A 12344-nucleotide genomic window follows, 5' to 3' on the forward strand; every position below is an offset into this window, starting at 1 on the left:
AAATCATACATCAATCATAAATGTATCATATCATGTTTCGGCTAAATAATATATGAATCTTTCTTCCTCCCAAATTTTTTTAATTTTCCTTAAATATTCTATACACCACCTGACAATTCCATTACAGCAGCTCTTTTGTTAACCATCTTAAGCTTAAATCCAAGTTTTATCAGGTATCTCCGCAAGGTTGAGACTGAGAAATGTTTATCCCTTGCCGATAAGGTGTCTATGGTAACAAAACTCATTGTTTTTGTATTTAGAATACACACCTTTCCTTAGCAATTTGGCAATATCCATGTCAAGTCCCTATGATTATCCTGCATCTTTTCTTTTTATTCTGTCTTTAATCCTTTTTTTTTACAGGCATATTGTACTATAGAGAACCCCTGTTAAAAACGCTATTTTTTGCAAAGCACTACAATCATTTGTGAACTGAGGATCATTCCTTAGATTGTTATAGATATTTAGATAAATTTGTTCTTTTAAAACTGCTTGATTTTCTCTGTAGCTTCTACCTCCCTTGCTTCTTTTTGCTTCCTCAATACTAGAAAATGAACTATCAGAACTATGTAAGTCTTAATCACTGTCCAGATCACTCTTATTGTTTTTATCACAAATGTTATTGTCTTTCTTGTACACCCACGGTCTCCATAAGCCCGCACAAACACTTTCCTCTTCATTTGGCAAATTTTCCTGCCTATTTTTCCAGGGTCGAAATATTTTAAGGTCTTTAGGTATAATACCAAAACAAATGCACAAACACAAATAAAAAAACACAGTTCCTCACAGTAAAAACTGCAAAAAATTTAGACGAATACAGGCCAAATTCTAAATTCTTTACTTTCATAAACGTGTAAAAAGCATAACCGGCAAAACACATCAAATAATAACCTCACATGGCGCCCCTCCCAACTATTAAAGGTGATAGACCCATCCAACAACTATTTTAAAGGCGATAGACCCATCCTTAAAGATCTCTTTAAAAACACGTCGAAAGTAATACAAAAACTGCCCAAAAATGTATTTGGGTACGGCCCCGTAATTCTTAAAATCAGTGGGATAGAGAGAGATACACAATCACTTGCATAGCCTAAAGTAGGAATCGTCAAAACGCAGGTGTTTTATCTTTGTTTAATAGACTGGCTAAAAAGAGGTGACAAGTCTGTGAGTGCTGGAAGTGTTTAAAATATTTTGTAAGATGCTTGGATTTTAGTCCGCGGTCAATTTTTTGATATTATTTTCTTGTGATTTTCTTTCTAAAAATTGACATTTTCGAAAGAAAAATAAAAAATAGTATAAAACATGGGGTTTTACGTATATTTAAAATGATTTCATAGATAGACAATATAAAATTTTGCCATTTAAACATATACAGTAGTGGCCAAAATTATAGCAACAAATCTGAATTTTACTAATATTTAATAATAACTATTATATGTATGTTTTAATCGTAAAAGTACGCCACTGGTTTAGATGGCCTCTTAATATTTAAACAAAATTTCTCATTCAAATAAAAAAAAGCCTACCTGTTTTTTTGCTGACAATAAATATTTGTAATTGCAAATATTTCACTTGGTCATAATTATAGCAAAATTTGAAATTTAGTGCTCTTTCAATCTGTTGAAGTGCAATATTGAAACAATTTATATTGTGATTTCTTGGTAGTTATTAACTTATTTAAATAACAGTATGAGTCGTGGTAAAACCGTGTCTGTTGAAGTGAGGCAACTTATAATTAATCAGTATAAGTCAGGCATCAAACAGTCATCCATTGCAAAAAATTTTGCTCTTCACAGATCAGTTTTTTTTTTTTTTTTTTTTTTTTTTTATGGTAAACACAAGCACAAGAGGAAAGTCCTATGTCACTCTTGGAGTGGTGCTTGCGCGAAGATATTTGTGGGCATTTATCTTGAATCGCTGTAGGTTGTATGCGTCGGGAAATATGTGAGGTGGAAGCCCGTTCCACAAAGAAGATGTTCTCCAGATGAATGAGTCCCGATACAGCGACGTCCTCGGGGTAGGCAGGTGGACTCGATGTTGATGAGCCGCAACTGCTAGACGCGTCCTTCTTGCCGGAACAGCCCTGGGTGGAATCAGGCCTGCCAGCTCAGAGGAGCACTTACCGTGATAATAAGTTGTATCACGCATAGTGAAAAGATACAATAACACAGGGCTGGTAGTACCCAAAAAAAATTCGGGACGTCCCCGGAAAACTTCAAAAAAAAGTGACAAAATGATTGTTCGGATTTCCAGGCAAAACCCATTTTTGTCCTCTTCAAAAATTAAAGGGCTTTTGGATGGCAGTGGGTGTTCCGATCTTAGTGAACGATCCATAAGGCGGCGTCTATTTGAAAATAAGTTGTTTGGACGCAGACTAGCAAAAAAGCCTCTTCTTTCCAAGAGAAACGTGAAGGCCCGACTTGAATTTGCTCGAGAACACCAGGGCTGGACTATTGATCAGTGGCGCAGAGTTATTTTTAGCGATGAATCAAAATTCAATTTATTTAAAAGTGATGGTGCTGCATACGTTCGACGTCCTGTAGGCAAAAGACTTAATCCTCGGTACACTTCTCCTACAGTTAAGCATGGTGGTGGTTCAGTTTTAGTGTGGGGCTGTTTTTCGAGGTATGGTATGGGACTTCTTCACAGAATAGAAGGGATTATGGATCGATTTATGTACAAGGATATATCAAATAATGTTATGTTACCCTATTCTGAAGAAAATATGCCGCTGTTATATCAATTTCAACATGACAATGATCCAAAACATTCTTCAAGGCTAATAAAAGAGTTTCTCCATGATGAAAAAATTAATGTTATGAAGTGGCCCTCCCAATCTCCGGATTTAAATCCAATAGAAAATCTTTGGGAAATTGTGGATAACAGATGTAGAACCAGGAATTTAAAAAATACTGGAGAACTTTTCGAAGCTCTTCAGGATACTTGGTTGTCAATCGATCATGATGTTATAAACAAACTTATTTTACCCATGCCAAAAAGATGCATTGCTGTTATAAGGGCTAAAGGGTACTATACTAAATACTGAACAATATTATTGTATTGTAATCTTATTTTGACTTTGGAGAATAAATAAATTGGTTTTTCTAAAATGTGTTGCTATAATTTTGTCCAACCCGTTTCCTAAAAAAAATTCCCATTTTTTATTTTTTTTATAAAGTAACAAAAAAATAAACATAAATAAAAAGCTTTGTAAAAAATACATCATAATATATACCAGTTTTTTTTCTAATCTACCACATCATATAATTTGAAGTAAAAATGTACTTGTTGCTATAATTATGGCCACTACTGTATATCATGCAACAATAAATATGACATAGGCGCACTAGGGACTAGTTAGTGCGGCATCTGCGACACATCAAAGATTCTAATAGATCTCTGAACTGGACTTTATCAAGTAATATTTTAAATATAAAATAACTTTATAATAATTTCAACTTAAACATCAGTCTTGAGCAATTTTACCTAAATTCTTAATTATAAGACGCATAAAATATAATGTAAATATATAGTTGGCTAATACACAGCCAATTCAACCCAACCCAACCCAACCTTCTTATCTGTGCAGATTCATAAAGACCTCTATGTAGAAATTCTCAGAGAAAGCCGCAGCAGCTGCTTCCTTCAGCAATACTCTATTGCTGGAGGTTGCTGAGAACTAAATGGGTTAATTTTTCCATCTGATAAACATACTGATGAAAATTAAGGGATGCAAGGTGAGTGCGCTTTTTCTTATATGCTTATCAATAATTTTCTGCATGCTTTTCAACAGAAATAAGCTTAGACTGATTAGGTAATATTAGACAGTACTAAGGGATATATTAAAAATAAATGAAAAATCCTCTTAAACGTTTATTTATTCAAAATATTTTTTCTGTTTTTAATATATTTATTTAGATAAAACGAATGTGTCCCAAAATAAAACTTTAAAAATTACTCCAATTAATTGAAAGTATTATTACCACCACCATGAAATGGTAACTGAACCACTGTATTCATGCATGTGTGCAAACACTAATATTTACTTAGAAGTCAGTTTCTTAGTGATAAATTTAAGTAAAACAATATTTAAAGTTAAAGTTTATTTAAAATCTGTTTGCATAGGGTTTTTCATAAGAGAAAGTTCTTGCCGTAATAGTTCAATTTTTCCTATGTATTTAATCACTGAACTAATGCTAATATAAAAGATTAATTTTTTTATTATAGCTATTTTAATTTTTGTATGGAATTTTCATTGCAAATTTGCTGGAGCTAGAAAAAATTTTTAAAAATAATTCTGGTGCCCTCATGGTAAACATTTACAATATTATATACGCATTTATTTCTTTAAATAGGGCAATAAAATAATAGACTGAATAACCAGTAACTACCTTTTTTGACTTCTATAACATTTGCAATTAAAAAAATCGGTCTATTTAAACTTTTGATAAAATTTAAAATTCAAATAGTTATCATTAAGTATTGATTATACCTAGGACTAACTCTTTAAAAATCAAGCTGTTCTAAAATGTTTTTGTTTCAAAGCTATAATTATCCAATTGAAACTTTTTCAATAGTAAGCTAAATAAAAAATAATAGATAAATTTCCCTATAAATATTTCTTAAGAAAAACTTTGTCCAGTTATCAGAAATTGATTGCATAATGGCATATTAAATATGAAAATCAGCCTGACTATATGTATTGATAACTCGAGTAATCATTGAGGAACAAGTCAACATGGTAAGTTATGTACAATTTATTTCCTTTTTTTGACTGGTAGAACTTATAACCCTAAAAATAATGATTACTATAATTCTTAAATTTGCTATTCTCAGTTGTGTATTAATTCAGTTCTGCAAGGAGATTATTGCTATTGAGTACGAACCTGATGGATTAAAATAAAATAATGTTCCGTTGGGCGTATTGGGCTATAAGGTAGACGCAATCTATTTAGACTTTTTCAAAGCGTTTAATATGGTAAATCTATTTAAATGCTTAATATCAGACATTTTATATCATCATTCACATAATACCTGGTGTTCCTTAAGGTAACCGTTCTGAATTCATTAATTTTTGTCATTGTTGTGTGTTGTGTGTTTTTGCTGATGACACGAATGCATACAAAAACATAAATTCTGAGCATTATGCACTTATTTTGCAGAAATTTTTAATGGATTCTGGTGCTCGGTAAAGTCTTGGTTGTTTAACTCTTAAGGCAGCTGTACACGATGCGAGAAATCACGTGCGAGAAGAGCATTCGCGTCTCACACCACGAATCTAGCATACGTGATCCTATTGACATGATTCGAGATATCTCTAAAGCACTTGGCAATTAACCGTGCTCTTGTTAATTGCAAAATGGATTCCGTTTAAGGCGCAATTCACACAGAACGGACGTGTAGTGATGGCGTGGTGCAGCTGTGGAGCGCACATGGCGCACTCAATTTAGACAGAAAGGGATACCGATGTTCGTCGTTTGTCAGTAACCTACATGTTAAATATTCTCGGACGACGCAGATGACCAAGATATGTTGAACCTTGTAAATTTAGCTAATATTCAAAGGGAAAGGAGATACTGGGTACATCCATTGTGGTTAGATAAAGGAAGAAGTAGTGGTTCGTTCAATGTTATGAGAGAGCTCAACATGTACCCTGAACGTTTTCAAAGTTTCTACTGAATGTTTATCGAAAGTTTTTATAGAATATTAACTTTAGTAAACGTTGATCTTGAGAAAAAATCTACGAATTGGAGGGAACCTGTGAGTCCAGAGAAAAGACTGTTAATACGCTGCGGTAAGTTGAACAAAATTAAATTATTAAAGTAGCTTCATTTATTTTAGTTTAATACAGAACAAAAAATACATCATGATAGTGTTCCATCCACCACTAATTATTGTATCGGATGAATTCATGCATATTAAAAAGTTTCTTTGAGGCTTCCGTGTTTCCTTGCGATATAGAATTCAGATTTATGTTCCCTGAGTGACGAATCCAAGATTGAGGTTCCCTTGAGATTTCCGTATTCCCGGTAGCAGTAGAACTTAAATTTGTATTCGCTGAGGTCACTGAAACAACATAGAAACAAAAATTAAATATATAGATATACTTTACAATTGAAATGAATAAACATTGTTTACAATGATAATTTTTTTTTATATTTACAGGTACTTCGCGACTGGATGTTAATTCAAAGCGCTATCTTTCTACTTTCTAAGAGGTCGCTCTACTGTACAAGGCATCGTGCATCACATCTCCGAAGTCATTTGGAAGAAATTTCATCCTGTATATATGCTGAAACCTACAACAGCTAATTGGCAAGAAATAGCAAAGCGTTTCCATGAACTATGGGATCTCCCCAACTGTATTGGTAGCGTAGACGGTAAACATATACGAATAAAAGCACCATCACGGTCTGGGTCTGCCTTCATCAACTACAAAAGATATTTTTATATTGTCCTGCTAGCAGTGGCAGATGCAGATGGCCGATTTGTAACAATCGATGTAGGCGAATTCGGGCGTAATAGTGATGGAAGAACATTGAAAAGTAGCAGCTTTGGAAAAGCCTTAAAAGAAGGACGTCTTAATATACCTGAACCAGCTGAGGCAGCGCAGGTGGGCGCAAGGTGGATGAAGCATTTTCCCTCTCTAAAAATTTAATGAAATCCTTTTCTCGAAGAGAATTGACCTCTAATGAGCAAGATTTTTAATGTAAGGTATTCGAGAGTACGGAACATCAGTGGAATGTGCTACATACACCTATCCAATGTAATCCTGCTAAAGCTGATGTTCTAATTCAAGCAATGTGTGTGTTGCACAACGCCATCAAGGAGTGCGATGGCACATTCCCAAGACCGCTATACGAAAATGTTATTGTTGGTGATTTCACTCCAATACATTTACAGAATTCAAAATGTATGAGAATTTACCTAAGCAAGTATTTTAAAGATCGCGCCCCGATTCCCTATTAGGATTGTATAAGTAGATAATAAATAAGAACTTACCATTTGCATCGAACTTCTTAGATATTTTTCCCATGTTTGGTCTTGTGCACTTCTGTTGCAATAATCCGATCGTCTATATAGTTGTACAAAGTTGCATATTGTTGCACTTCTTCGCAGAACTCTTTATTAAATTAAAAAATCGTCGCGTATTTCGTACTAAAAACGAGAAATAAACATCGAATATATATGGCATATGTCATTCAAGTACGCTTCTCGTGGCGCCGAAGTGGCGTAGCGGTGGTGGGAGAAACCACGTCAGATCCACGACATCTCTATATGTATTGCCTCATAGGCTAACATGCTATAAAGTAAAGTATAACACTATTATAGTGGCATATGCCCGTACCACGCTACTCCCACGCCACCACCACACGTCCGTTCTGTGTGAATTACGCCTAAGAGAGTGTGGCGCTCGTCAGTACGATTTTGGCCGTAATTATATCAAAAAAATTATTAAAAAGAAAAAAACGAAATGTCGGACGTCGGGTCTGGGTAAGAAGCTGAATAAGTAGACGTGAGCAATTTGGCATTTCACATCAGTTATGTAAGGAGTTAAGAAATGAAGATACTTCTTCATTTAAAAATTTCTTCAGACTAAACCCAGAGCAATTCGATATCTTGTGGAATAAAGTGCATCCTTTGATTCAACGGAAGTGGATAGTTATGCATGAGCCATTGTCAGCTAAACTTAAATGTTACGATATTTATCTACGGGGGACTCATTCACTAGCTTGCAGTATTTATTTCGATTTCTTGTTACTACAATATCGCGATTTATCCCAGAAGTTTGTGACGCTATTAGACGGTGTTGGCGGACCATTTAAAGGTGAGTACTTTGCATATAAGTAGATTTATTAGTAGTAGATAATTAGTAACGAAATAGTATTTACTTATATTATACAAATTAAAAAGTTCAAAAATGATTTCATAAACACATTGCAAAACAAACTAAAGATCAAACAGTGAAAGAATAGATTTATCTGTAGATTTCTGTAATAATTTTTCCGAGTCTTCCTGGATTACAGAGTTTTTAGAGTGAGCTGAAGTATGAATCACATTATAACCCGAATTTATGGGTCGTAGAGCTTGTGCATCTCTTAAAATTTGTGAATACGATGTTTTGTAATTAACTGTTGAATCTGTAACTAGATTAAGAGCATCTTTCAGTGGTAGGACATTTAACTGCGCTGCAACACTTTGACCAAACACATCAAATTCCGTTTTTTTAGCAGCTGTCGTGACATTATTGGAAATATTTTCAAGTCTTTGCATTGCAGATTTAATTATTTCTTTGTCACTGTTTTCAACCGTGTTCTTCATTTTTCTTTTATGACTGTTCGATCTCCCAGTACCGCCGCCAGAGTCAACGACATGGGTGTTGTTTGTAGTTGAAGAAGTTGGTGTTAACGGTTCTTTTTCATGTGCAACACTTCTTCCTTGGCTTACTGCCTCTTCATCAATATCTGTAACTTGCATCTCGTCTTCATCATGATTTGCGTCTTCATATTGTGTCTGTTCTAGAAAAGAGGAAAATAAACATAGGTATATAAATATTCCGCTCGTTTTGCCTCGGGGTTTAATGAGAATACTTTGTTACAGGTTCATACAACAATTGAAAAATGGCAGCGAATTCAGCGTGGCTTCAAACATCGCTGGAACTTTCCAAATGTAATTGGAGCATTGGATGGAAAGCACGTTAACATTAGAAGTCCTGCGAAAAGTGGTTCAGATTTTTTCAACTACAAAGGGAAAAACAGCGTTGTTCTAATAGCGTTGGTGGATGAGGACTATCGTTTTACTTACGTTGACGTGGGAGCCAAAGGACGTTTTTCAGAATTTTTTGAAACTCATCTTTTTTCGAACTTTTTTTGAATCGCTGCAGAATAAAAGGTTAAATTTACCAGAAAATGGAATAATTGTAGCTGATGATGCGTCTCCTCTCACAGTCCAAATAATGAAGCCTTATAAGAAAAGAGTTTTAACTGAACAAGAAAAAAAATTTAATTATCGACTTTCAAGAGCGAGACTTATTGTAGAAAACGCATTTGAAATACTAGTAGCCCGTTTTCGAATATTTGAAAAAGATATAAATTTACCACCACATAAAGTAAATAAAGCAATATTTGCTGCATATTCCCTGCATAATTGGCTCCGAACATCGAAGGACCAAACGTACTGAACACAAGGAATAGCAGATAGAGAAGATCTGGAATCTGGAGAAATTATTCTTGGCCAATGGAGACACATTACAGAAGGGCTAACAAGCCTACGTGCAGACAGGAATACTAATAATTCGTCAAAAGATGCCATTAACCTACGGAATAAATACTGCGCTTATTTCAACGGAGAAGGTGCTGTACCATGGCAGCAAAAATGATTAATTAATGTTATAATAGTACGATCATTTGGTACGAAAAACAGGGGTTGCCTGGAAAGCTTTCCGGTAGTTTTAAAAATTGGTAATTTTACAGATTTTGTGGCTAAAAGCAGTTTTTTGACAATATCTTCTTTCCAAAATGTTTTACGATAAAAACAGTTATATACAAAATGAAAGTAGGGACAATTACCTACAATTTATTTCTTTACCTTCGTTTCATAAAGTCAATAGTTTTGGCGAGCGAGCGCCACAAAGTCAACTTTCACGCGCGTTTTGGTTATAACTCATTATTCCCCCAACCTGTGCCATTTAATTTTAACTGATTATTGTAAATTATAAAATTAATTTACATCCAAACTATACATACAGGGTGTTCCATTTAAAAAAAACAAAAGTGTTGCCACTTTTTCATATAAGCGGCAACCTCGCAGTGCTAAATTTCAAATATGCTAAAAGTATTTTTAAACGCAGTTTGATTTTTTTTAACATAAATTATAGGTAATTGTCTCGAGTTTCATTTTGTATTAAACAGTTTTTATCGTTAAATAATTTGGAAAGGAGATATCGTCAAAAAACTGCTTTAAGACGCCATTTTTCCAAAATAGTGGCGTGAGCGACAAAAATAGGAGGTGGCAAAATAAAAATTCGGAAAGAGCACATCAAAATTTACAAAATTGCAAATTTTCAAAACTCCCGGAAAACTTTGCAGGAAAAACTACCAAATGACTGGAGTACAATTTGAAATAAAAAATAAATTAGTTCCACCTTTACTTCCTTGTAAGTTTGATTCAGTTTTTTGCACAACAAAGGTACTTAATTAAAACTTCGAACCATGGCAATATCGGCTTATATACATCATCTCTTCCTGTACCACTTTTCATAGATGCTTTTATTTTCTTCAACTCTTGGCAGTAATGTGAACGCATATTTTTAATTTTACTTTTACACTCAGTTACTGTAAAACCTGGTCTATTCATTTCCGTGACTATATTTTCCAAAGCGCTTTGTCTTTTTTTACGATTTTTATATTCAGGAGAGTTTGATTTCCACAAACAAAAATGCATTTCATATAAATGGACAAAAGTAGTCTTTTGATTCTCAGACCACCGAGCCATGATGACAAGAAATTTCAAAAAACTGTTAAAAAAATACAGCACTCTCACACGAACTCTTGCGAGAAACTAATTAAATAGTAAACATAATTGAAGTCGTTTCGAGCACGCACGAACTTCGTACGTGCTCGCGCGTGAACAGTGTACACGATTCCAACTCGCATGCGTGAAACATTCGGGGCCGTCTCGTACGTGATTTCTCGCATCGTGTACAGCCGCCTTTAGTTTCTGTAGAAATCGTCGCATAAAGAAGTATAAAGAAGAATGGTTATGGACATGTTTATGTTTCCCCTTATTATATTGTTCTATGGTTATGGACAAATCACATCACAAATCTATTGACCGGGTATTTTTACTCTGTTTATTCTGATGGATGAAACAGACCTTCATTTCAGTTTAGGAATTCGGTGAGTGCCAGTAAAGCTCAAGTTTATCATTTTTTATATATTTAAGTTAAGTTGTTTCTTCCAGGCACTGGAAACTAATTAACGTCTGGTTTGTCTTTGGGGCATCTAATTAACGTACAATGTGTAATCAATAAAAATACCTAATTTAACTAATAATAACTATGATAATTAACCTTGTTTAATTATCTTATAAGCAAAAAACTTTCCTTGCCTCTTAGAAATTTGATCAGCTCTGAGTAGTTTGCTTTCATTAAGAGCAGGTCAACTAAGTCAAACCTAATTTTGTATGTCAATTGCATTTTTGACTCTATGGACACGGGCTTTCAAGTTGACTCGGTATATATGGAGTTTTCTAAATCCTTTGATGGGATAAATTATGTGATACTTGTTGCCTTTAAAAAAGTCCTAGGGCGCTCACTATCGTTCCGTGCTACTTTTTTTATTAATGTTAGATTTAATTCCTGGATTGAGATACAGTAGAGCCTTGATGCTTGGTTTATGGAGATTAGAACTGTGTTGGATACATTCACTTTCAGAAGGATTTGAATTCTTTTTTTGAGTGGTAGAGGATATAGGAATTTTAAATATAGGCAAGTGTCTTATTTACAAGTCAAAGCGGTCCTATTAATATTGTATACACAATTGACAACACATCTCGTAATGTACCTAACATTTAAACAATTTCTGATCTGGGAGTCATGATTAATTCTAAGGTAACATTATCCAGTCAAATTACATTTAGAGCTATGAGGGTACTTGACTTTGTTTACAGATCCTTAACTTACATTGCAGTATCTACTTCTAGAATACTGTATTGCTCTATTGTACGACCCATTCTGGAACACTGCTCTATTGTTTGATCTCCTTTCATGGATCAAGGCGTTATTCGTAGTTTTGAAAGACACGATTATTGACTTGATATAACTTTTGCATATGTGAACTGATTGCGACGGTGGTGTGAAACACGTTTCTGTTATTTATATCTATATAGTTATTAACATCTCATAGAAAAATATATCAAAACACTATTGTCAATTCAAATTTTTTGCAATGTGGCAGTTTCTTAATTTCTGTGTCTTCCTTAAATTGATAATCATGGTGAGGATCAGGCAGATAACGATGAAACATCTGTAAAAGATAAAAATGCCATTATGTTAACGGCGTTTACCAGTTTGTTCAGTCATGAAAAACACAACTTGGTTAATTTTAAACCTTATCAATCACATGTCACTCAACAAGTCCTCCTTGGAACACAAGTGGCGCCACCAGTGTCATGCCGCTTTTATTTGTCGGTAATACCAAATTTTAGAAGGTACTCAATATATTATAGTGAATTAGAACAATGTTTTTTACCATGTCACAAATCTATGAAATCGGTAGTGAAAATTAAATTAATTGCACTTCTTATTGCTCGACCACCTAGTGTATTATTCAAATCTGCTGATC

Source organism: Anthonomus grandis, chromosome 4 (assembly GCF_022605725.1).
Source record: "Anthonomus grandis grandis chromosome 4, icAntGran1.3, whole genome shotgun sequence".
Lineage (NCBI taxonomy): Eukaryota > Metazoa > Arthropoda > Insecta > Coleoptera > Curculionidae > Anthonomus > Anthonomus grandis.